General features: G+C 37.1%; 1 protein-coding gene across 1 annotated transcript in view; it reads left to right on the top strand.

The window, feature by feature from the left end:
* Positions 1-27,631, top strand: part of LOC127645739 (zinc finger protein 721-like) — a 402,751-nt gene that overhangs the window by 113,327 nt on the left and 261,793 nt on the right. The gene's annotated exons all lie outside the window — the stretch shown is intronic.

Below are 27,631 nucleotides of genomic sequence, written 5' to 3'. Positions count from 1 at the left end.
AGAGCTTTTTTTATTTTTTTATTATTGAACACCAAGAACAGAACAACAGAATATACATCTACAATGGCATTGGTAAATACAGGTAAATGAGTATTAAGCAAGACACGTATCAGTTAAATTAAATAAAAAAAACTTTTAAAAAAAAACTTCAAAGGGGTCTCTTTATTCCTCTTTTAAGAGCTCAAGGTCTCTTATTATTCCAGCCAATTTCTGGGCCTTTTTACTTTTCATACATTCCAACGCTGGAAACAAATTACAAATCAATTCTCTTTTAAATACAGAAAAATAAGGTTTCGTCTTCATACATTTGCATTTATGAATGAAAAAATTGCCCAGAATGAACATTACATTAATAAGAAATTAATTTCTTTTCTCGTCCAACAGCATTCCAAACATATGTTTCCTAGCAAAAGTGGGCAGTGAATGCATTCCAACCAATAAGACATATTTTGCCCTTGATAGAGCTGTCCTCGGCTGTCCTTGACTTTTCTGCTGCTGTTGGTTCTTTTTAAGTTAGGAATACGGTGGATAGGCCTAATATAAGCTACCATGAAATTATATTCTGAACTATAATTTCCCACAAATTGCATTTCCAAATAAATAAAATAAAAATAAACCAGTTAAAGATAAACAGGAAAAAAAATAAATAAATAAAAAAACATGAACTACTACACATAATAAATCGTGTTTGTTTATAAATAACATCTGAAGTGTTTATATCTGTATTCATATGTATTAATCATGTTGATAACAACAATGTTGATATTTGTAAAAAAAAATATAAAATATATATATATTACATATTAATCATGTAAATTTACTGCACCTGTCATAGGCGTCCAAATGACGTCCAAAAAAAATTACCCAGTTCAGGTCAAATGTTGAACGTCAAAATGACGTCCAAGTTGGGTCATGGTTGGACATCCAAATAGTAGACCTAGTTTTGACGTCGAATAGAGGTCCAGAATTGGTCATGGACCGACGGACCCAATATAGACATGATCTGCACGTCTATCCAATGTCCAAGGTTTAGTGGGTACATAGAAACCAATATTGACGGCATGAGGATAATACACTGATATAAACTCTTGAGTCTACATAAAGACTATCACATTTTTATCATTTCACATGTTATTCAGAAAAACAAGTGATGCAAGTTTGCTTTTTATAAAATGCACTCTGCCTGTGTTAAAAGATTGCACACACACATACACGTCTTCCAAGTTTACTTTTTCCACCATAGAAGCAGAACCTCGTCTGTTGTTTCACATGACTCCAACAAGAATGGAATACAAATAGAGTATAATTCAATAAGAATCAAAATAATAAGGATTGCCTTGTAATATAACTTGAATTTGCTTTAGAAGCACAGACGCCAACAACACATATCTCCACATATCCTCCAGTGTACTCCGTAACTTGTAACTGTGAGATTTGGTGAGAGATTCACAGGGAAAACAGTGTAATTCTGCTATACTCATGACAGGGAAATGCAGAAAGGAAAGATTATTTGCGATATTCGAGTAGTCCCTAGTTTGACAGCGGTCTAGTGTTTATTAGCTTATTCGTTTATATTGTTATGATGGGATAGAAAAACTGCCCAGTAAACACAATTGTAGGCCCTAGTTTAAGAGCGCTATGTGCAGCAATATGCTTTAAGTCATAAGCACAAAGTCAATGGCCATGAAGTTTTGGTATTTTCACGTAGGCGCAAGGCGCATTTTTTTTACGCAAATCTCTAATGGTAAATGGTCTGCACTTATATAGTGCCTTTTTAACCTTAACGGTATTCAAAGCACTTTACACTGTGACCATTTACACACATTCACCCATTCATACAAAGCCTGCCATTGGGAGCAACTTGGGGTTCAGTGTCTTGCCCAAGGACACTTCAGCATGTGGAGTTGTGTGGGCCAGGATTCGAACCACCAACCCTGCAATTAGTGGCCGACCCACTCTACCAACTGAGCCACAGCCACCCCACAAATGGGCAATTTATTTGGAAAGACAGCACAGTCATAAGAACTTGGTAGTGCAAATGGGCTGTATGCAATGAATTAGAAGTTGTTGAGAAATATGGACTTTGGTTTTTTGTGCATTAAATGCATCCTTCTTGAATGTCAGGCATATTTCTATGACAGTGACACACTCCGTTTCTATGTATGAAAAATTGATTTATATGTACACTCCATTGAATTATAAAGAATGTAAGTATTATTAATCATATTTATCAAGTGACACAAATCATGGCTTGTATTAACCGTGATTATATTGCCCTTCCAGATTAGGATTTTTTTTACGCTCGTCACTTCTACTGGTCGATTTTGCTTTAAAATATAATTTCTTGAAAACTAAAGCCAAAAAATAATGAAGAATTAGCGCTCTCACGGAACTAATAAGACGTTGTGCACAGACTTTGCTCATGAAAATAGATCCCTGAGTTGTAAAAACTTTATCACGATAAGAAAAGTTGTGTTCATGTTTTTATCCAACAGATTTTGTATGACAGATGTAGTTTTTTTCATGTTATAAATACGTATTCTCACAACGCTTCAGATACGTTGTAATTATATTATTATCATGTCCGCAAATCGCCTTGTGATGCTCAAGGAACCTAATTACCAAATCCAACCTGGTACTTCACATGCTGGCATCAAGATGTTTTTAATGATGTTATCTTCCAAAGCAAAGAGTTTACCAACAGCAAACAGTACTAATGACAGAAAAAGATCAAATATGGGACACAGATGGTGTCTTTTCATATTTCATCAATAATTTGCAGAATTCAAATTGGCTACATCAGCTTATGCAAGCGATTATGTTAAACACAAAACACATTTACTTACTCATTGTATTTATTCACAACATAAAGAAAGGAAACTTTGCCTTAACACCCGCACAATGATATCTATATGTAGGGGAGACAGAGAAGAGCTAGTTTTACCATGGGGAAGTTATCACAAGGGTTACTGTTAGTACGGTATATTTCAGTTACATTCAAAAGTCCCAGATTTCCTGAAAAACGTATAGGCTGTTTAATGCAGGCATAGTTTTAGATAGAGTCATATATATTGTTTTGGTGGATGTGATGGGGAGGTGACGGAAGGATGCACTTAACTGTACATCTATGTCTAAGGAAAACATAATATGCTAGTAGACAACCATCCATTTACAGGCAGAGAAGTCTGGTTTTGGAAAAGCATTAAAACAGAACAAATTACTCCAACGTAACTCTAAAGTTACATTATTAAATTTAGATGGGCAAAAAACTATGTAATGTATGTAATACGACGAAAAAGTAGATTTATATTGCCTACCTTTTCCTCAGCATCCGTTGAACGTTAAAGATACTGGTGCAGTACTCTGATTTTCTGTGCTGGAAAGACTTATTTAAATGGCAAATGAAACACAATATCCACTTAGAAAAGTTTGATTTAATAAAGCACAACAACCAACATAAGTATTAACAACCTTAACATAAAACATATCTAAGAAGTTAGCGTCAGCAAGTAAACACCTCTCAGCCTGTCTACACTACACGAGTGGAACAGCATGATTCGACAAAAGCAAATCGCTCCCATTATAATCAAAGACGCTGTCTACAAAGGATACTTGCCTTGCCTCATCAACAGTAAACTGATGCCCAGTTCTATGTTGTGCTACATGTGCTGCTACTGCCAACAAGACGAATAAATGGTTTAGAATGTTTGTGTTGGCACATCCAATGTAGACAGCCTCAAGGCATTGCGACATGTTATCGCTCACATCCAGTGTAGACAGGGTGTCTATCTTTAAACCTTCGTCAACTGTGGTGATGTATGACTCTAGCTCCGCTTTTTTTTTTTGGTTATTGTTTTAATTAAATGTCAGTAAACCAACAACATTGTTGAAACAGCAGACCAGTATGACAATACATGCATGCAGTACATTTTCACAGTACTTATTAGTATATGAACTTTTTGAGACCAAGTAGGCACCCGTCATCATATAAAGCCTTTTGACAGGCCTAAGTTCTTACAGTTTTTACATTTTTATTATTGAATAAAAGATTCAAAGTAAATTTTTGGTTCATATTTTAAGATCAAAAAGAGCCACTTGCTTATGAGAATTTACATTTATGAATAGGCCTATGGTTACAAACACATTTTGAAAACCAAAATTGACATCTCTGTAAGTAAAGAAAAAAATGAACATGTAACCTGAAATGTATTTAATTCACTTGATGGGCACAACTCAAAAACTGTCCTGAAGCTGACTTACGGTACAGTCTCACAGAGGGGTACGTCAACAACTGGTGCATCCACTTCTTTACGGATTTTAGCACAGAGCTACAGAAAGCCTGCACTGCCTACAACGGCGTGAAACAGATGCTGCAGGATCGAGATAGAATACTCCTTCGAAACCCTCCAAACTTTGGATCATGCAAATGGGTATATCGAAGATCCACTCCAACCAAAGTCAAGAACTTTATTGATAATCTCACCAATGAAATTGAAGCATCGACATCATATATAGATGCCGGGCGCAACAGTCTCTGATTACATTTTTGTGATTCATGACATGTTTGATTCCTGGATATTGTAGACTTCATATCAGCCATTTTTGTTTCTGACTTACTGGTTGTTCATTAGGTTTTGAACAGATAAGGGTTATTTTTTTGCCTCTATTTTTTACACCTCACATATACATCGATCTTGCACCAATGTTTTAATTATAACAATTATTATCTAAACTGTTAAATTGATTTTATTTACTAACTCCCTCTTAGTTTAGGAAATACTTTGTGTGTGGGTGTCCAACTGGCCAGCTGCATGTTTAGAAGTGGGTTTATTAGCGAAAGGCTGTATCTAAAGTAAGTTGAAGCTGTGATCATAAGACAGATCTTCACAGAAATCACTTCTTAAATCCAAATCAGCTACTATTGTAAGTCAGGGTATGGCAGACTCTTTACTCAAATCAAAAAGATTATTCCTTTTACTCAAATGTACACAATACTTATTCAAGTATAGATCTCTTTTTAACATCACAATCCATATCAGATCAAGTAAAGGACTGTAGCTATTTTCTTGCATCTCAGATCACAACCCTTTCAGAGTGTTCTGGGAACCTCTATCGATTTCTTCTCACACCAGAAATTTAAAACAGATATGCTTTAAGACCCTGATTTCATTACATTTATGAACACTCATATACAGGTTTTTCTAGAAGCTAATGCTAACTCAACCTAACATTCAATATTTGGGAGACACAAAAGGCATTTATGAGGTCATATTTTATTATATGGGGCTTATAGGTGGATACATCACAATAAACATATTTATACTTGGTCTCAAAGAAATGAGTTAGTCATCAATTATTTTAATTATGTTGATCCTAATAGAGGTGGGCGATATGACCAAAATGTTATATAAAAATCGTGACATCATGATAATGATATAACACAATATAGTTAAATTTTTCACAAAATAAAAAACAATAAAAATTGGTTTATATATTAAATAACCATATTGTAATACAATATGTATTACATAAGTAGTTCTCATTTAAAAAAATTCTATATTTGGAACTTGATAAAGTTTAAAAAAACGTATTGGTGGTATTCAAAAAGTGGTAATGAACATTGCCACAATGCTAAATTTCACATTTCAGTCTGATGTTGACTACCGTTATTATTATAAAACTTTCCTTAAGAAACTTATCTTCTGAAAGAAATGCAACAAAGGAAATTATTCATAAGAGGGGTCTGAAAACTCTCCCGTTTTCTCTGTTTAGCAGCATGTCTCAGCCTTGCCCTCTTCAGCTGCCTGTTTTTTGAGATCCTGTGCCCGGTTGCATAAAGCACCTTAAGTGTAATTTTCCCTTAAGTTCGCCCTTACGTTTCCCTTAAACCTAAGGGGGTTGCAGAAAAAAACCCTTAAGTGTTACTTTTTTTTTACTGAAACATCATACACCCTTAGAATTACCCTTAGGTGTCTATCTTTTACTTAAGTAATCCCTTAAAAACCATTAAGTGTTGCATAAAGCCCCTTAACTGTCATTTTCCTAAGTACAGTTTAAGGTTAGGAAAACTTTACCTTAAGAGTAACGCAGACAAAAATAAGACGACATGGCTGAATTTATGGAACCAGCTGAAGATCATTATGTGCCAAGAAGAATTTTTAGGGATAGGGAGAACCCTTTGGACCATCTTAGCGATGAAAAACTGCTTCGGGAATATCGATTTGATCGCCGCGGAATTTATGAAATTGCTGACAAACTGGAAGGCGACCTTGACCATGTTACCCAGTGCAACCACTCACTACCCTCTGTGCTTCAGTTGCTTATAGTACTTCGGTTCTTTGCAACTGGGAGTTTCCAGTCTGTAGTGGGAGATGTTTTCCACGTTCATAAGTCGTCCGTCAGTAGAGTTATTCACCGGGTTGCAGGGGCCCTTTGCCGTCATTTAAGCCAAACTGTGATGTTTCCATCTCGTGTTGAACTGGATGTCATTCAAACCTCTTTTTTTCGGAAAGCGGGGTTTTCTCGAATAAGTGGTGTAATTGACGGCACACATGTCAGAATTCAGGCACCCCGCATGCACGAAGATCAGTATGTGAACAGAAAAAATTACCATTCTGTTAATGTGCAGTTAGTGTGTGACCATCTGTGCAGAATAATAAATGTCGCTGCATCGTGGCCAGGGAGTACACATGACTCTAGGATTTTGGCAGAGAGCAAGATCGGGAGAGATTCTGAAGCTGGAATGAATGCGGTGGTCTTCTGCTAGGGGACAGTGGTTACCCCTGCCGACCATGGCTCATGACGCCCTTCATGAATTGCCTTAACGCTACACAGGCATGTATTTAATAATGTTACAGACAACTTAGATGTACAAATCATTTCAACTTGATATTAAACTGACTTGAAAAAAAAAATTAATCTTTACTAACTTTAAAAAAGTTGCAGTTGAAAAATATTTTAACGTAAAAACATATATGTTGTCTAACTTATTGATCTTTTTTTGTGTATTAAAATGTATTGTGACTTGTTGATAATTATGGTTATTCTTTGCTCCTGTAGGAAAGATACAACAATGCGTTGACACACACAACCCAGCTAACACACGACGTAGCCTACCAGTTACGTAATTTTTCCGTACTTTTTGGTAATTTCATGACTTACTAACTAACGTAACTACAACGTCGCATGCCCGTAATTTCATTACCATTAAATTACCAATTCACAACGTCGCAATTACGCCCTCTTAATGTTGCAAGATAACCAAGAACGTTCCAGGTACGTAATATATTCGTAATATTTTGGTAATTTCATTACTTATTGGCAACGTAACTACAACGTCGCAGGCCCGTAATTTCATTACCATTAAATGACCAACTCACAACGTTGTCAGACGCTCCTAATGTTGCAAAATTGCTATCACTTCAATTTTTGACATTAATAGGCCCTTTTCACGTGACGTCACGCAACTTCCGTTCTGACTCAAAGCAGTGTATGTTTACTTCCACCAGCATAGTGGAACGCTATGGAGTTTACCCAGTCCCTTCGACACCAGCCAAAAATACATCTAGACGATGTACAGCGACTTGCATACAAATTTTCACTTACAACACGTTCCAAACTTGACAAAGGATGCAAATTCTTCATTGAGCAGTACCTGTTTGCGTATGAAGGTAAGCATTTTGTATTGTCCCGCCCAAATTACGTTAGCGGAGGAGTTAGGATAACGATAGTTGTTAGCTTTCTCTCCAGCAGTGAAAGTCCATATTCTTAATTAATTTACTGTAATACAGACCTGTAAACTCTTGTTGCAATCATGTTTATTACTGATGTTAGCTACAGATTGTGTATTGTTAGATAAAAGTCAGTAACATTGTGGCATTATTGTTTCAAAGTGCTCACTACTGTACCATGGGTTTCAAGACAGTGCCATTGCCACTGTCATGCACCAGCTCACTGCAGACCTGGCACCGGCCTAGGACACATGTAATACGTTAACATTTATTACATTTAATGATGTTGGACTATAATTTTGTAATGACTATGTCAATTAATTATTTATCATCAATATATTACAGGGAATTGCTCCCGAGGCAACAAATGACATGGTAGTGTAAACCAGTACCGAAGTCCAAGGATCATGCCCGAACTGGTGTGAAATGTACACTGTACAGAGCATATGGTGGCAAGTCTGAATTAACACCTGTCTATATATTTTAATGTATAACAGAACAATGATTAGTATATTTTCCCTTTAAACTTCCAGTTGATATCTTCTGTAAATTATGAACATCTCTTAATATATAGGGTTTGGGGCAGCTCAAAACATTTTCATGTTTATTAAAATATACATCTCACTTTTTTGTCAGGTCCTCTTCCAGATCCTCACATCCTTGCAAGTGTTGAGAAACTGCAAGACAAACGCCCACAACCAGGCATTTGCAAATTGCTCCACGGGCTTGAGGCCCTTAATTTTGTGGACTCTAAATTTGGCCCGGTGCCATTTGGGTCTTTGCTCTCTTACCAGTGCCCTCCTGAGATAAGTAGAGACATTATTAAACACCCTGGTCGCCCTGGATTTCCTCAGTTGCCCATTGAAGGTCACAATTTTAAATTTCACATACAATTTGAGCCTAATTACAAGCAACAATGCCACTTAGAGAGCCTTAAAGTGTCAAGGGAGATCTCTGCTGCTATTGAGGCAGAAACACGACTGCAGTCAGAATGCCAGCTGTGGACCCAGGTACGCAAACCCCGACTTACAGCCAGCAGATTTGGTCAGATATGTCATGTCCGTGGAGAGTCAACTGCAAAATCCTTAGCTGCTCGCGATTCTGAGAGGAACTCCTCAGACAGCAGCTATGAAAAGAGGGCTGGACCTGGAGCCTGACATACTAAGGCAATATTCTGATTTCTGTGATGTCACTGTGACACAGTGTGGGGTCCTCATCCACCCTGATGCACCTCACCTTGCAGCCAGCCCTGATGCCAAAGTTTTCAACCCCAGAGAAACACCACCATTTGGGTTGGCAGAGGTTAAGAGTTGTGATGTTGAAGATGTTGCTCAAGTTAAACACCTGATCACAGTTCGAGGCCAGGCCTGCCTTAAGAAAAGCCACAAATATTACTATAAGGTTCAAGGCCAGCTGGCCATAAGCGGACTTCAGTGGTGTGATTTTATAACAGATACCCACACTGACTTCACAGTTGAAAGAATATTTAGGGATGAGGAGATCATCAACTCAATGCTACAGAAGCTGGATTATTTTTATCACAACATCTACATGGATGTATTATTATGTTAAGGCAGAATTTTCAAATGTAAATATTTCTATGAACATCTGATGCATGTAATTCCTGTTGTAAATATTTTTCAATTTACAACTTAAGTCAGTGTTGCATTGTATGAAAATATCCTTTGTCTTATCGAGCAGTGGTCGCTCTTCAACCAGTTTTCAACCTTGTTTGTAGCTTTGAGCTGCTATGAAAGTTTTGTATTAGTTTCCTTCATCTCACATAAATGCTATTACCAAATATGTAAATAAAAAAAAATGGCAAGTTTTAAAGATATTCTCTTTCTTTTATTGGTTAAGATGTAAATTAATTTTACTCTGGATAAACTTTTACAGAATGCTTCACAACATTGTTTATTAATAACCATGAAAATATAGTAACCCCTATGTTCATACAAAGCATAGAAAATGTAGCAAATTTCATTTAAAAATATATTACAAAGCACTTGTATTTACAGTATATCTACACAGTGTCAAACACCTAAAAGTAGAAGAATTAATTAAGAATTAATCTCACCCAAGAAAGGAAACACTTCAGACGGTTTGTCCCCTTTGATATCAAGAGGTCCCTGATAGTTTGAGAGTAGGCAACAGATGGCCCACAACTGATTGACTGAACCTGCCATAGAAAGAGGAACAAGCCCATCCCAAATGTGGTACTCCTTCACCCTGCGTATCGCCCTCTCAACTAAAATTCTCAAGCGGGCAATAGCCTGGGTCTTCAATGTGTCCTCTGTGCTTAGCTGATTTGATTTTTTCAGTGGAGGTATGATGAGCGTTGCCCCCACCTGTGACAGCATCTTCTCAATCTGACAGTCACACGTTAAAGAATGCAATAAGTTACTGGAAATGATCATTAACGTCATCAAAATAATCTAAATATAAGAACCAATAACGCTACATACGTAAATATTATTATTATTTTAATTTTACCTTTCGTATTGTCGGTGATCACCTTCTGTGTTTTCCTGAAGTAACTTTAACCAGCGCGCGTAAGTTAAAACGGAATTATGTTTACACTGCTTTGCGGAAAAGCGGAAGTTATCTGACGTCATTGTGAAAAGGGCCTGTCGGTACACGATCCGTTCCACAGTCATTGATGTGGAGCGGTGCAAGATGGCGCTCTAAGCACATTGTCTAAGGAGAACCGCTGAATTTAAATTAATATTTTAAGTAAAGCAATCGTCTAATAATTACAAATATAGTTAATCAGTGTTGGCTAAACAATTCGGAGTTACCAAATGGCGACCTCTGATCGAAAAAGGGATATAAATCAGACAAAGTCGAAATCAAAGACAACCATCATGTCAGATAGCGTTAGCCTGGAAGACAACTTCCATGATTATATATCGGCTGATGAAGACATTACCTTTCTGCCTGTCACTCCCAGCAAATCACCTGCGCCAAAGAAAGGTAAATCGGAGCAGTTGTCGCCTCCTGCTACTGTAATGGATACCTCTGACATAGTTCTACAACTTTCGCAGCTCATTAACTTTAGATCTGATGCCTTGGAGAAACTGATTTCTGATAATAGCATGCGAATTGAGGGACTCAAGAAAACTATTGACTTTGCATGTTCTGAGATAAAGGACATTAAGGAGAAATCTGCAGTTTTTGAGAAGCGCATCTCTAAAGATGAGGCGCGTCTGGGCTCAGCTGAGTTGCGCATAGCAGAGTTAGAGAGTTATTCACGAAGATGGAATCTACGTTTATTCGGAGTACCGGAGGCCGATAAACAAGACGTGCGTCAAGAAAGTATTTGCATATGTCAAGCTGTCCTGCCTACAGAGAAGACCAAACTCCCCAGTTTCATTGACACAGTGCATCGCCTGGGACAGAAAAGGGGAAAGGAGCTGTCTAATTTCGATAAACCCAGAGGAATAATTATTCAGTTTACATCCAGGGTGATTCGCGACTCTGTGTGGAAAGCGGCGAAAAAATCTGAGTACCTGAGAAATCACGGTCTCCGTTTTGCAGAAGATCTCTCGAAGATTGACCGAGCACGACGTCTCCAGCTGTGGCCTGCAATAAATGAGGCCCGTCTCCAGGGGAAATCTGCTTACTTTGTTGGAGGTCGTGCTTTTGTTTCCGGGACCGAAATTAACCCATCATGAGGATGGACGAAGAAATGTAGCAAAGGCCACTGCATTCTCACAATTTTTGCTACAATTGTAGGGTTGCCCTTTTGTTTTTGTTCTTATAACCCAACATGTGTTTTATACACATACTTGACTTCAAATGAAGACCCTTTTGTCTTCAAAGTTTTTATTTGTATTTTTTAGTAAGGACAGATAACTTGACCAGTAGAATATCTGTTTTGCTTTTCTAATAGCCTAAACGCGGTTTTTCCTTTCACTTGTTCTTATAATCTCACTTGTTTTTGTGGATTACTTTTCACTTTCACGTTCGTTCTGTCATTGTCTATAGTTACACTAAATGCCAGGGGGTTAAGACAACATGTCAAACGGAAAGCTTTATTTTTATTTATTAAACAACATAGGACTGATTTCTGTTTTTTTCAAGAATCTCATTCGATTCCTGATGATGTACGTTTTTGGAGGTCACAATGGGGCAACGACATCTGGTGTGCACATGGATCTGAGCGCTCTGCTGGGGTTACCTCTCTAAAGAACAGATTCACCGGGGAGATTCTAAATACTGAACGTGACGGATCAGGACATTTTGTGTGCCAAATTCTTAAAGTTCATGGTACTATATTATTAATTGCTAATATTTATGGTTATAACTCTAAAAATGAAAACGTTCATTTATTTGAAACTTTAGAAGAACATATCCTTCAGGTGCTGTCGCAATTCCCGGATCTCTCTATTATCATAGGGGTGATTTCAATACTATTATGGACGGCTTTCTCGATTGTTTACCATCAAGACCATCTTATATTCAAAATGCACACCTTAAAAATTTTATGGAGAAATTTAATTTGGTAGATATATGGAGGTCTAAATTTCCTAATTCGTTGTGTATACTTGGAGCAACAAGTCTGGTAACAGACAATCTCAGTATAGATTATTGGTTAGTGTCTGCGAGTATACAATCCTCAGATGTCTCTATCAATATGATTCCTTCACCGCTTAGTGACCATAAGGCTGTTCTTATTTCCATTAACCTCAGCACTGCTCCACATGCTATGGGTAGAAATTCATATTGGAAACTTAATAGTTCACTACTGCAATATGAACATATTAAAACAAAGGTTAAAAATCTTATTTTATGTCATTGGTGTAAAGCACAAACAGAAAAGAAATTCTGCAGTAATTGGGAGCTACTGAAATTTGAGGTAAGCAAATACTTTCGAAAGCAAGGAAGCTTAATGGCAAAAGAAAGACGTATTCAGGAGGACAATATTTTTTCAAGATTAGCTGTCCTCTCCTTAAAATCATGCCCAAATGAAGACGAACAAGCTGAGTTAAACACCTTACAATTGGAATTGGACAAATTATATAAGAATAAGGCAGAAGGAGCCTTCGTTAGATCAAGGAAGAGATGGTTGGAAAAAGGGGAACAAAATTCTGCATATTTTTTTGGTTTGGAGAAATTTCATTTTAAAAATAATACAGTTGAACAACTTAAAATAGATGGGGTTGTCACAGATGACCAAGTTAAAATATCCAATTTTTGTACAGAATTCTACAGTAGGTTATATTCATCTAAATTCTGTGAACACTCTGCTTCTCTATTTCTGAACTCTATTTCCGAAATCATTTTAAGACCATCGACCCTATGCAAAAAGAGTTCTGTGATAGTTCAATTACTATTGAGGAGGTCTTAAACGCTATAGGACTTATTAAGGTTAACAAATCTCCCGGGGTTGATGGACTCACGGCCGAATTTTATAAAACTTTTTCTGATCTTATTGCCCCTTTCTTAAAGAGGTTTATATAGAGAGTATAGAAAAACATTTCTTCCACCTACTTTTACTCAAGGATTAATAATGCTGATTCCAAAACCAAGAAAAGACCTATTGCTGTTAGATAACTGGAGACCAATTTCTCTATTAAATAATGATTATAAGATCTTTGCCTTAATCTTCATAAATAGAATCAAGTCAGTTATGGACCCCATTATAGATGAGGCCCAATCTGGCTTCTTAAAGAAAAGACATATTTCAAATAATATAAGATTAGTCTTAGACTTGTTGGACTACTCACATTTATGTACTGATAATGGATTTATACTTTTCTTAGATTTCTATAAAGCCTTCGATACGGTAGAGCATGCTTTTATTTTTAGGTCATTACAAAAATTTGGGTTTGGAGACTTTTTCTGTGACGCTATACTAACAATGTATAGGAACATAAACAGTTCTATTAAACTAAAAGGTGGATCATCCTCTAGATTTGATCTAAAATGCGGTATTAGACAAGGTTGTCCAATCTCCCTTATCTTTTTTTGCTTTGTACTCAGCTTATGAATATTTATGTTAAATCAAGCCATTTAAAAGGTATATCTATAGCTGGCAGGGATGTTATCATATCCCAGTTAGCAGACGATACTGCACTGTTCCTAAAAGATCAGCATCAGGTCTCAGCCGCTCTTAAAGTAGTAGATGCCTTTTCTAAAGCTTCTGGCCTTAGTTTAAACATCAGTAAATGTGAACTATTATCTATTAAAGACTGCCAGTTACAACAGATTGCTAATATCCCAGTGAAGGAATCAATTACATATTTGGGGATTGTTATCTCAAAAGATCAAAAATCTAGATGTAAGATAAATTTTGATCCCATTCTTCAGAAAACTAAAGCAAAGTTGAATCACTGGCTTTTGAGGGATTTATCTCTAAAAGGGCTGAGTTTTGTTGTGTAAAGCTGAGGGACTGTCTAGATTAGTGTATGCTGCCACTTCACTCGATGTTTCTAAAGAGATGTGTAAAGTTATTGATACTGCTTTATTTAATTTTCTTTGGAGAAACAAAACACATTATATTAGGAAATCTATAATAATGAATACTTATGAATCAGGTGGATTAAACTTCCTTGATTTTTGTACTCTAAATAATATTTTTAAAATTAATTGGATTAGACATTTCATTCTAAATCCAAATTCTCTCTGGAATTTTATACCCAATTTTGTTTTCTCCAAAATAGGTGGTCTTGAGTTTCTCTTGATTTGCAATTACAAAATTGAAAAAATCCCTCTGATTTTATCTTCCTTTCATAAACAAATGTTGCTGGCTTGGTCCCTGTTATATAAACATAACTTTTCACCCCATAGATATTTAATTTGGAACAATTACAATATATTATTTAAAAATAAATCTTTATTTTTTGAAAGATGGCTTTTAGCAGGCATAACACACGTCTATCAGTTATTAAATCAAGAAGGCATGTTGCTCACTTATTCTGAGTTTCTAGTTATCCATAAAATCCCAGTGACTCCAAGGGAGTTTGCTATTGTCATGGATGCAATTCCCACAGGGGTCCTGGCACTATTTAGAGCTAATACTCAAAACAGTATTAGCCCCTCCTGCTTATGATTTATTTGATACTGCAATTGGGAAACTTTGTTTTGCCCCTGGAGTTTTAAATATTAATAAAACTATTCGTTCCTTACTTCAAAAAGACAATGTCACTATACCAAACTGCACTGTTTATTGGAATAGACTGGTGGAAGGTTTAATATGGAAGGCCATATGGGCTTTACCAAACAAATATTTATTAGTAAATAAAGTTAAGGAAGTAACTTTCAAAATCTTACACCGATACTACCCAGTTAATGTTTTTCTTGTTAAATTTAAAAGGATATTGATTCGAACTGTTCTTTGTGCAATACATTGCCTGAGACCTTGTTTCATTTATTTTGGCATTGTGCTCATGTAAGGAAATTTTGGAAAGATTTGACCAGATTTATTATTGATAACATTGATCCCACTTTTTCTTTATGTTTAGATAATGTTATATTTGGTTTTACTAATATCCCTCAAATAAAAGGAAAGAATACTATATTATAAATTTAATTGTAATTTTTGCTAAATTTCATATACATAAATGTAAGTATAGTAAATCCCAACCTTTGTTTTTGGTTCTTGAAAAAGAAATTCAAATATATATCAAGACTATTTTTAATTCAAATAATAAGAAAGCAATTAAAACTATTTCTATATGTGAGTCCTTCTTTGTATTTACATGATATTTAGCCTTCCCCTGGCTGTATTGTTTTTCTCTTTATGTATGTTTTATTGTAGTTTTGACTGTACAGTGACTTTGTTTGAATCTTAGTTAATAAAAAAAAAAAAAAAAAAAAAACGATCCGTTCCACCTGCACAATCCGTTCTACGCATGCGCGTAATTACGTAGTAGAAAACGTCACTGTTTTCCTACACTATCGGTACCACGCATGCGATGAAACACTTGACGGCCAGGCGGCACAACTTGCGGCATATTGTGTAACGTTAGTTGTATTGTGTTTAACATTTCACAGAGGGTCTATTTTGATGCTTTTAAATGTAGCTTACGCTATGCATTACGATGCGTTTACGTGGTTGCCAATCCAAAATAATAAAGGAGAGTTGTTACATGAACATACATGGTCATTTTCCTCCATACTCTCCTTTGCTATTCATTGCTGTATGGTATTAGGCTTAACTTACCGTGTTTTGGTCTGAGGTCAGTAGTATTGTCAAAGACGGTTTGTGTAGTTTTTTATAATTAAAAGCTGCTAGTATTAGTTAACATTTAAATTGAGTAATTTTGTATTAGTATGGGTCTATATAGGCTAATATCTATATAATCTAAATGATGAAAATAATCCCTTCAATGTTGTTTACAGAAGACTATAAGGAACATAATATGCATTTCTGCCTAGACTATCTGCACTTACATGAAGAACTACAAACAAGTCTGGGGAAACGTTATAGAGTATTTCAAACTGACAATGGAAATGACTTGAAAGAAGCATGTGTACACACAGAAGTGACATGAGACCAGCGGTGAACAGTAGTGAAGTACACGTAACTTTATTTAAGAGTAAAAAAATTATCTAGCACACACGCAGAGTGTGGGTTGCACAGTCACCCTGATACACTCACACTAATAAAATGTATATGGGTGACTGTGCACCCCAACTCCAGCATTTACTCTCAGGTTGAGGGTGTCTTTACAAATAACCATGAAGGTTTCCATGTCCTGGATGTTTTCAAAAACAAAAGTGAAAGGCTCCATGGCATAGCACTCCATTGACTCCTTCAGCACCCTCCACGCATTCATTTGGTTATCATGATCCATCAACATGTATGATGGTTCTTGAACCTGGCCAGTGAAAAGCCCAAGACTGTTCCTCACAATGTATTCTGCCTGGTACATATGTTTCAATGTGAGGGGCAGCTCCTCCACTTCCACCTGTTCCTCCTATGATAAAGTAAAATACCATAAATTAAGACTACACTACAACATAAGATGTTTTGGGTCTTTCAAAAGGGGCCTAATGACATATTTTCAGCATAAATTAAATAGTTATGAGTAACGGTTTGTATATTATTGTATTTTCATTAGGCTATTAATTGCGAACCTTTGTATTGTTTTTATTTGTAAGCCACTTTGGACAAAAGCATCTGCTAACTCATATAAACCATAACATGCACAAAGTAAATACAGGTAGGTCTCACAAAATTAGAATATTGTGGAAGTTTGTCAATTTCAAAAATTCAAATGTAAAACTCATACATTATATAGATTCATTAGACACTATGCTGAAATATTTCTATTATGCGTGTTAATTTTGATTACTATGGCATATATCTAAAGAAAACCCAAAATTCAGTATCTCACAAAATTAGAATATCACAAACAACCAATAAAAAAACAAGAATTTTTAATACAGATATGTCAGTCTTCTGAAAAATATGTACACCTATATGCACTAAATACTTGGTTGGGCCTCCGTTTGTTTGAAATACTGCATCAGTGTGACGAGGCATGAAGGCAATCCACATGTGGCACTGCTGAGGTGTTATGGAAGCCTAGGTTTATTTAAAAGCAGCTTTCAGCTCACCTGCATTGTTGTATCTCGTACCTCCGATCTTCCTGTTGGCAATGCCACATAGATTCCCTTTAGGGTTCAGGTCAGACGAGTTTGCAGGGCAATCAAGCACAGTGACTCCTTGGTCATTAAACCAGGTATTGGTACTTTTAATTGATCAATTGTCACACATTATACATACATTTCTGCACATGGTGAAATAATTTATTTTTCACATATCCCAGCTAAGCTGGGGTCAGAGTGCAGGGTCAGCCATGATATGGCGCCCCTGGAGCAGATAGGTTCAAGGGCCTTGCTCAAGGGCCCAACAGTGGAGTCTTGGTGGTGTTGGGGCTTGAACCCCTGACCTTCTGATCAGTAACCCAGAGCCTTAACCGCTGAGCCACCACTGCCCTTTTGGCAGTGTGGGCAGGTTCCAATTTCTGAAATTCTGGACATTTCAGTTTATTTTTTATTAATTTGCAAAAACTTCTACAATTCTGTATTTTTCTGTCACTATGGGGTACTGAGTGTAGATTAAGAAGAAAAAAAAATTAACAAATGTCTCTAGGAGATGGCTGCAATGTAACAAAGGGTGAAACATTGACCACGTTTACATGCACCCTCTTAAATAATGGGATTTTAGCAATATTGCGATTATACTTTACCTCGTGTAAACACAATACTTAATAACGTGATTAAGCTCATAATCGCATCAACTATAATCGTATTAAAACAGGTGGCGTAGGCCGTTTTTAATCGCAGTATGCTGCCATGTAAACACAGTAATTGCACTAACTGAAGTGCGTGTGTTTTTGTCACGCACCTTAAGGGCGTATTCATTTTAAACTTGACATTAGGACGTTTTCCCTGAACTCTGTCAACACGACTCACTGTCAGCAGTCTGCCTTCATCCAGAAACAGCTCAAATAACGTGACAGCAGTGTATAACACTGTTACAGGCCCGACATAATATTTCGGTCTTCATCACGGCACAGAATAACAAAATACGTCCATAAGAACCCGTTTGTTATTTAACATACGTAAATTAAAACAGTGGACAGTATAAGAGTTCATCATTTGTGCTCTGCTTTGGGCTATGTGTGAATAATCAGAAAATAAAAACTGCATGTAGGAGTGAAGAGGTTTGCTCCAGTCATGTAAACATCTTACTGCAATTAACTCTGATCATTGGAAATAATCGCAATATTGGTGTACATGTGAATGTATGTGCACAATGTATTATTGGCTGTGAATACTTTCCGGATGCACTGTAATGTATGTGCACAATTTTTTTAGCCTGTGTGCACTAAATGTATCCTGTCCCAAATGTTTTCTTATATACCTTAAAATGTAACACCACTTGACCCATGGTGAAATGCTGTTTTGTCTCACTATACACAGTGTACTGTATATGGTTGAAATGACAAACCCACTTGACTTGAACTGTTTGTTACGATCTTCTATTTTTGAATATATCACGTGACGTAACATGTTGTATAAATCTATATAATGTATCAGTTTCAAGTTTTACATTTAATTCAGTAATTCACACACTTTTCCACAATATTCTAATTTTTTGAGACCTACCTGTATAGAATGCATACGTGAAAATTGTTGTCTGTTTAGTTTGGCCATACCTTGACTATTTGGGGTCGAGAAATCCTATAAATAGGTGGTAGGGTGCCTGCCATCAGCTGTTCTGCCTCCTCTGTCCAGAAGGCAAAGCGCTGCCCGAAGTTCTACCCATGCCTATTCAAAAGTATGGTACTTTTAATGTAGCATAATTTTAAAGCAGACCAATGTTTTACTGCTTGCAATGTGTCCTACCTTGCAATCGACAATTTCTCCAGAATCTGGAGACACCACCACTTCGAATAGATGGTATGTCAGTCTGTAATACACATGTAATATTGGAGTCTTGCATTGTTTGTTTTTAACATTCTTTGATACATATACATTCCATGAATTACAACTTACATCCAAAAAGTGAAACATGGCACCAGTACAGATGCAGAGGGCATACTGTTAAAGAGAAAAATAATGATTACGGAGATTTAGGACAAACAGGAGAAATTTAGTAGAAATTGTATAAGTTTACCATAAGCATGAATATCCCACAGCTCTGTCCATCTGACTGAACTGGAAATGGCTGAAAAGTAATATACAGTTACTCAGATGTGATGTTGACAACCATATATAGTGTCCGCTGAGCAAAATGAAATGGCAAAATTACATATTAAGCAAAGTTACATCAAAATCTTTGCCCGTCTTCTCCACCCACGGTCCATTAGCCACTGCTCCTGCAAGTTGTCTGGAAAAAATTATGCAAAACTGAATCCATAGAACAAGGTTTTTGCCTCAATCCTAGAGCCAGAGAACAAGGCTTTTACTCAAACCTAAAGCCAGAGAACAAGGCTTTTACTCAAACCTGAAGCCAGAGAACAAGGCTTTTACTCAAACCTAAAGCCAGAGAACAAGGCTTTTACTCAAACCTAAAGCCAGAGAACAAGGCTTTTACTCAAACCTGAAGCCAGAGAACAAGGCTTTTACTCAAACCTAAAGCCAGAGAACAAGGCTTTTACTCAAACCTAAAGCCAGAGAACAAGGCTTTTACTCAAACCTAAAGCCAGAGAACAAGGCTTTTACTCAAACCTAAAGCCAGAGAACAAGGCTTTTACTCAAACCTAAAGCCAGAGAACAAGGCTTTTACTCAAACCTAAAGCCAGAGAACAAGGCTTTTACTCAAACCTAAAGCCAGAGAACAAGGCTTTTACTCAATCCTAAAGCCAGAGAACAAGGCTTTGCCTGAACAGGATATCAGTCCATTTCACTCAGTTTGATCTGTATTTGTTAAGGCTGTTACACAGTGTTGTTCAGGATTAACTGGATGAAAAAAAAAAATAATTTATTCCCATAGTAGCATGTAACTACATGCACTTTCTGTTCTCTGTGTTAGCCTTAATCGGTCACAGGTCAAACCTTGCTAATGTCCTCTGCTTATGCGTTTCAAACCTAAATATGGTTCGGTATTTCTCATCTCCAAACCCATTTGGACATAATGAGTCCAGAAAAATAGCCTCCTTCTTAGCAACTAATAACACCTATGAAGAACATACCCTATTAATGTCAGCTATAGGGGCACCAACTGGTTTAAAAATAGAGGAAAAACTAAAAAACAATGTAACTGTACACAAAGCATGTAGTGGCTTGCTGTTTGTGACCCCCTAGACCATGCTGGCAAAATGATGATATCTTTAGATTCCACATTGTCCTATGAAAAAAAAAATATGTTCAGATCTCCTTGGACATATCTTCACTTAAAGAGGTGTATCTGCTGGACTTGTCAACACATTATGCAACTTACCGGCAAACTAGGTTCCCTTAGTTTCCATTTAGGGACTTCAAATAGGTCAGCAATGTGGACATCCATTCCCTGAATAAAATTGTATGTCTGCATTTCATATACATATATCTCACAAAAGTGAGTACCCCCCCCTCACATTTTAGCAAATATTCTGTTATATCTTTTCATGGGACAGCACTATAGAAATGAAACTTTGATGCATCTTAAGGTAGTCAGTGTATAGTTTGTTATGCAGTATAGATTTATTGTCCTCTGAAAATTACTCTACATACAGCCATTAACGTCTAAACAGCTGGCAACAAAAGTGAGTACACCTCACAGCGAATGTCCTAATAATCGTTGTCTCGTCACCTTTGCACAAATTTATGTGTAAGTCATCAAGGTAAATACAAATACATACATGTCTCCTGGCTGCAGCCTCTACCAGCCTGAAGCACGCATTCCCAATCTGAAAGCAGAGAATGTTTTGCATAATTACAATAAAGGCATTAGAACCATCCAAACTAGGGCTGAACGATATTCTGTTTTAGCATCAACATCGCGACGTGCGCATGCGCACAAGGAAACACCACCAATTTGTCTGATCACTTAAAACGGCACCACAAAGCGCTTTACGACGGATACAAAGTCCATTTCCTCACAGAGGACTTCGAGATAAAAAGTCACAGTTTGCAGACTGCATTTTTTCCCGGAGAGTCATACAGCCGAGAAAATCGCAGAGGCCCTGAGAGAAGCGGTGACGGCGTGGGGCTTAGATGAGACACGTCAAGTCTGTATAACAACAGATAATGCAGCGAACATGGTGAATTATTGACTTTAGCCTGGATTGATGGCTCACAATATCGCAATATATATCGTTGGAAAAAAATATCGCAATGTATTTTTTTTCCAATATCGTGCAGCCCTAATCCAAACTCTTTACAGCAATATCCACTTACATTGCTCTCCACCTGTTTATCTAGCCCCAGGCTCCAAAAGTCCTCCCTTCGAAGACAAACTGGGCCATCCAGAACAACAATTTCTTTTGCTGGACGTGTTCTGTCTAGCACATAGGTCAGCTAGAAATAAACAAATATCCCTGTTAGGAATGAGCAATCATGCATTTATTATTTAAAGCACACTAACAAGCTGTGCATGTGAACATCCAGTTTAGTTTGGCACTCACCACTTGTTCTTGCTGAGGACACAACCTCTTGGACCACAGTGGACCTTTATTGGCATACTGGTGGTCCACCATTCCAATGTCTTCTGCATCGTTTTGGCTGCCCTCAGATTCATGGCTATGATCTACACAACAGTAAAGTAAATACTAATCATCATTGTCAAGTGTCATGTTTATATTTGCTATGTCACCAAGTAGGATTATTACAATACCTTGTGGCCGAAAGTAGGGCCTTAGCTGCATAACATTAACTTTCTGTATTTTCCCTGACATAGCCACACTTGCCACACCCTTCTCGGTCAGGGATGTGAGGGTGAATGGCCCTTGGTGGAGATCCTGCAAACAATTTCCCTTCTTCACCTTCTTTTTGGGCTCCCCAATTAGGACCTCGTCCCCTGCCTTAACTGAGCACTGGCGAACCCCTTTCCTTTTCTTTGCCTCAAAAGCCTTTTTTTGTTTCCCCTGTGCCTTTTCAATGTTTTTACGTACCTTAAAGATAAGAATATATTACTATGCAAACATTCTTATTCAAATTGAACATGCCATCCACACAACTCTGAACAAACCGTTTCATTGAGGGCCTTGACTCCAGCTAGTTTTAGCTCCAGCTCCTCCTCTGGGTCCGCCAATTCAAAGGCAGCATCTGTCTCACAGACATTTAATGCCTGTGGTAGACGGGGGTGCCTATTGTACATTAAAAAGTACGGGCTGTACTTGGTGGATCTCTAATTTGAAACAAAATGTTTTGCATCAAATCACAAAATAAAACTCTTAAAACATGTATGCAATATACATTATCTAGTCATTTTGAATAATAACCTGTTTTGCAGTGTTTATTCCATAAACTATGGCCTGCAAGTGGATGTCCCAATCATCATGGTGCTGATTAACATATTTTCTGAGAGTCCTCTTTACATTTTGATTAGTTCTCTCATCCTTCAACATAGAAAGGAATTACTACATGCACTTTAGTATACATTGGCTAAAGTTGACTTTACTGTTTAGCGGGATGTCATGATGGCACACTTACTTGGCCGTTTGACTGTGGATGGTATGCACTTGTGATGGCATGCTTGATGTTCAGCGCCGCAAATATGTGTGCATTAAGCTGTACATAATTCAGACACACATGGTTATTTTCAATATTTATTGGTCTCAGAAATGACCAATGACCGCTTAAAACAGCGTGAATTGTGATGATGTCATATGTCCTGTATGAAGGGAGAGGGTAATAAGGACACATACCTCGTTAACAAATGCACGGCCCCTGTCAGTGATGATTTTCCGGACCATACCAAACGTGTAGAGCTTTGACACAAGTGCCTCAGCCACCTCAGTGCTGGAGCCACACTTCAAAGGCTCAGCGATAACCCACTTGGTGAAAAGGTCTGTCACCGTGAGGACGTATTGATGGTCTTTCATGGTTTTTTTCAGTGGACCAATGAGGTCCATACCGACCACCTCCCATGGCTCTTTCACCTGTAGAGATATGTAATATTACCACATCACCTAACTTGTTGCTTCAAGTGGTACACCAAGGTAAGCTCTACCTTAATAGGGTGAAGGGCAGGAGACACAGTCTTTATGGGGTCGTTCTTTTGGCATCTGTGACAGCTTTTGACCTGATGGATACATTTGTTATTTAGACCAAATAATTATCTTAAGTCAAACAAAGCCACTAAATCAATTCATTGCCTTAAAGCCATAATGTTAAATTCCATGAAAGTTCCAAAAAAGTACCCAATCTGCTACATCTGCCTTTATGTTATCCCAGTAGTACCCCACAACAACCCTGTCCATGGTCGCCCTCACGCCCCCATGGTTCCCTGTGCCAGGGTTGTTGTGGCACTCCTCCAGGACAGCCCGCCTCTGCTCATCAGACAGCACAACCAGCCTCATGAATTGTGCACTGGGGCCAATGTAGAATAATTTACTTTCTGTGATAGACAAACAATGTTTGTTACGTAATGATTTTGCTGCTTTGTTTGGTATTACAATACAGTGCATTATGTGCCTTTGTTCAGGGATGCAAACACCTGTGGTGAAAAATGTTGGCGGTTACTATGTCTGACTAGATGGACTGACATGACATGTTCACACGTGTTAACTAAAACAATGCTAATATTATTTCAAATACCCACACTCACGTACCTCTTATAACGAAATGTGCAGCCATTCGTGAGACCTTCTTCTTCAACGCCGCATCCACCAACCCGTCAACCAAATATTGTCTAACGGCAGCGTAAAGGGCAAACTTCTCGTTTCTTCCGCTGAACTCCATTTTCTTTCGCTGTGAGTGAATGAAAGTCTCGCGGTACAAATATGCGCATGCGTAGAACAGATCGTGCAGTGTCGTAAATCAAAATCAACGTCGCAAAACAGAATTATCATTTGCGCATGTGCGTTCTCTACTACGTAATTACGCGCATGCGTAGAACGGATCGTGCAGGTGGAACGGATCGTGTACCGACAGGGCCTATTCATTAAGGGACACACTTTTGCCCTGTCCCAAATGGCGCACTTCATGCGGACTTTCGGTCTCGTGGACTTAAATGGCGCGTGCTCGCTGAGTCTACGAGTCCGTAGGCCGTCCCATTTAGCATTTTAACGCTCTGAAGTGTGCTCAGCAGCGCCCCCTTTGTACCCTTGAAGCGGTCTTCCGCGAAGCCCGCAGAGATCCAGGCTTCACGCACTTCAAGTACCCAGGAGTCCTTGCGAAAGGCCAATCAGACAACTGGTGTGAAGAGCGCTTTCGCTCACGGACACAGACAATTGATAACATGGCTGAGAATAAAATATTTAAGTGTAAGTGTCATTATGGTTTTTATGACTGTGTACATTTTACCAGTTGTTACCTACAGTTTATACAAACATTATGTCATCGACCAGTGGTTGATGTCTCAAACATAGTAATAGCGCGCTGAATAATAGGCTGATCGCATAACGATTCATTATATAGAACCGAATGGCAGGGCTTTACTGAGTCATATGTAAGTGAAGTATGGATATTTAAACCTGTAAATTAAAAACGACATAAAAAAAACAAGGTACACATAAAAAATATAAAATACATACATACATACATATATAAAGAAAAAAGAAAATTAAACAGTAAATCAAATAATAATGACTTAATGCATTAACGACTTTTGACAAGTTATATGTTTATCTACAAAGTCAATAACATTTACTTGCTTACCCTTTCCTCCGTGCATAACATCAGCATTTGTATGCATGAAAAATAATCTTGTCTTCTACGACGTCGGAGCGTATAAATGTGATTTCTCTGCATGGCAAGCCATCTCGCAAACACAATAGTAAAAACAACAACAATAGGCAGCATATTCCCCCGAACCGAACCTGCAGCTCCTGTCCAACAATAACCACGCTTCACGATCGAGTCTGTCCCAAAAATACTTCTCAATGCGCCCTTGTGGACTTGCGCGAGGGGCCCTATAAGTCTGCACTACATGACGTCACCGAAGTGTGGACTCTGAGGAAGTCCACAAGTCCGGAGTGTGCCATTTGGAACAGGGCCACAAATGATTGCAGGATCCGTACGTTAAGGCGCGCACGCAGCACAGTCTGAGCATGCGCATTGTCTTGTGACGTTAGAGACATAATTAGATTTAAAAAATAAAATGCTTAAAGAATCCTACACATTTTCTTTTAATGTAAGTGCAAAGGAAAACAAAATATCAAAATTTCTGTTAATTAAGAAAAGAAGCTTGATTACGTCCTTTAACTTTTTTTTTTTTTTTAAATAACCGTTGCCTGAGGCGCGAATTCCGACCGTGACCACACGCTGGAAGACACAAGCCAGTTATGTTCGCGTTAATTAAATGGTTGGAGGATGAATAATTCTCAATTCTGCCCACTGAACATATTATAACATTTTATGAGGATGAATACACAGCGGGTATGGAGGAAAATTACGTTTACTTGGTGGAGTGGAGCCGAAAGGGGAGTTGGTGGGCGCCGGCCTATGAGGCCTCCATCATCAAGATAGCAGGTGCCTATTTTTATTATGCTATTTCCAATATAATACTCTTATATTATCCTCTATTATTCTGTATACCGCTTGTAGATTTATAAAAAGACGTCAGTAAACTATTCATTTTGTTATTTTATTTTTTAGTTAACATCAGTTAATAGTTAGTATGTAGTTGTGGCGTACTACAACAATTAGCCTTTTCCTTAGCATTATTCTACCTCCTCAGAAAGGGAAAGAACTTTACAAATGAAACTTAAGGAAACTGAAGAACAGCTACCCAAGTCAGACACTGAAGAGAAAGAGTAAACCTTCAATGAATCTCATAGAGGCCGCAGAGATGAGAGAGGAACCAGCAGCTAAGAAAAAGGTTAGTGTTGGTCAGAACCGTGTGTGTGTGTGTGTGTGTACATATATATATATGTACATATATTATAATTACATATAATTGTACTTGTTTACAGTCAATGATGTATGTTTAAGGTACACCTCACAGACCTACCAAATGATCTAAAGGTATGGAATGAAAGAAAAATTGTACTGTGATTAATCAGCCGAGAGAAGAGAACACGAATCTAAATAAAGAGAATGAGAGGCTGAAAAATGAAATACTTGAACGTAAGTACTGTACTAATAAAATTGTATATATATATATATATATATATATATATATGTGTGTGTGTGTGTGTGTGTGTGTGCTTACACTAACCACAGTTTGGTCTTTCAACTCTTTTTTTTTCCCCAAAATATATTCACATTTAATTTTACTTTCATAGAAATCCCATCTCTCCTTCTGGCTATAGACCACTTTAGGGAGGTTAGAATTGTGTACATAATATAAAGCACAGACTAATGACAATGTTCCACATTTCCTTGCCTTTTTAAACTTAAGACCTTTAGAGTTTTTTGGTTGCTCAGTAGTAATATTTCTGCCTATTTATTTCAGCCCATGAAATCAAATGCAGATGTCCCTGAAATAAGATTTAAATCTAATTCATTAATTTGTTTGTCATTATCATTGTTGTTGTTGTTTTTGTCCAACTTGCACTGGGCCCGCACCACGCTTGTGACGTCCCTGATTGTTCTTGTACACCGCATCTGAACTAGGAATAGTCTGCTTTGTAAATATTTTTCTGATGTACAGTATTAAGTGAATTGTTTCTAATATATGAATTTCTCTCTTACAGATGTCAAAGATTCCATCTCATGTTCCCATCTCACATGCTCCTAAAGTAAGTATTTGCTGCTTTTTATGTAATATCTGTGCCACATACTATTATGTCACATACGAAGCATAACTATTAAAATAATGACTGTTTTCTCAATAATGAAAATTCTCTCATCATTTACTCATCTTCATGCCATCCCAGATGTGTATGACTTCCTTTCTTCTGCAGAACACAAATTCAGATTTTTTTCAATAATTATGATTATATTTTATTTCAATCATTATTGTTAACAGTGTTAATAATAAAATAAGCTATTATTAGTATTATTAATACTATTCTTAATTATAATTATATTTTATTAATACTGTTAACAATACTGTTAAATTAATTAAAAATAATAATACTAATTAGTAGTAGTATTTTCAAGAAAGAAAATGTATTTTATTGACTTAATATGGTTTCTTATTTGTTAGTGGGTTGTAAACTCTCATCAGATGCATTACTGCATTCTTATGCATTTTTTGATGCAATTGATATATTAATAAATCAAGAGCCTTTATTAACTTTTGAAATTTATACCATGAAAATAATTATTCTCTTCTCTTTTTTTCAGTATATATTGCAGTCTGATTATTGTAAGTGATAAGTAAGCTAGCAGTCATCCTGATTAGTCAAAAA

The sequence above is a fragment of the Xyrauchen texanus genome, chromosome 6 (assembly GCF_025860055.1).
Source record: "Xyrauchen texanus isolate HMW12.3.18 chromosome 6, RBS_HiC_50CHRs, whole genome shotgun sequence".
NCBI lineage: Eukaryota > Metazoa > Chordata > Actinopteri > Cypriniformes > Catostomidae > Xyrauchen > Xyrauchen texanus.
This window is presented reverse-complemented; position numbering and strand designations above follow the sequence as displayed.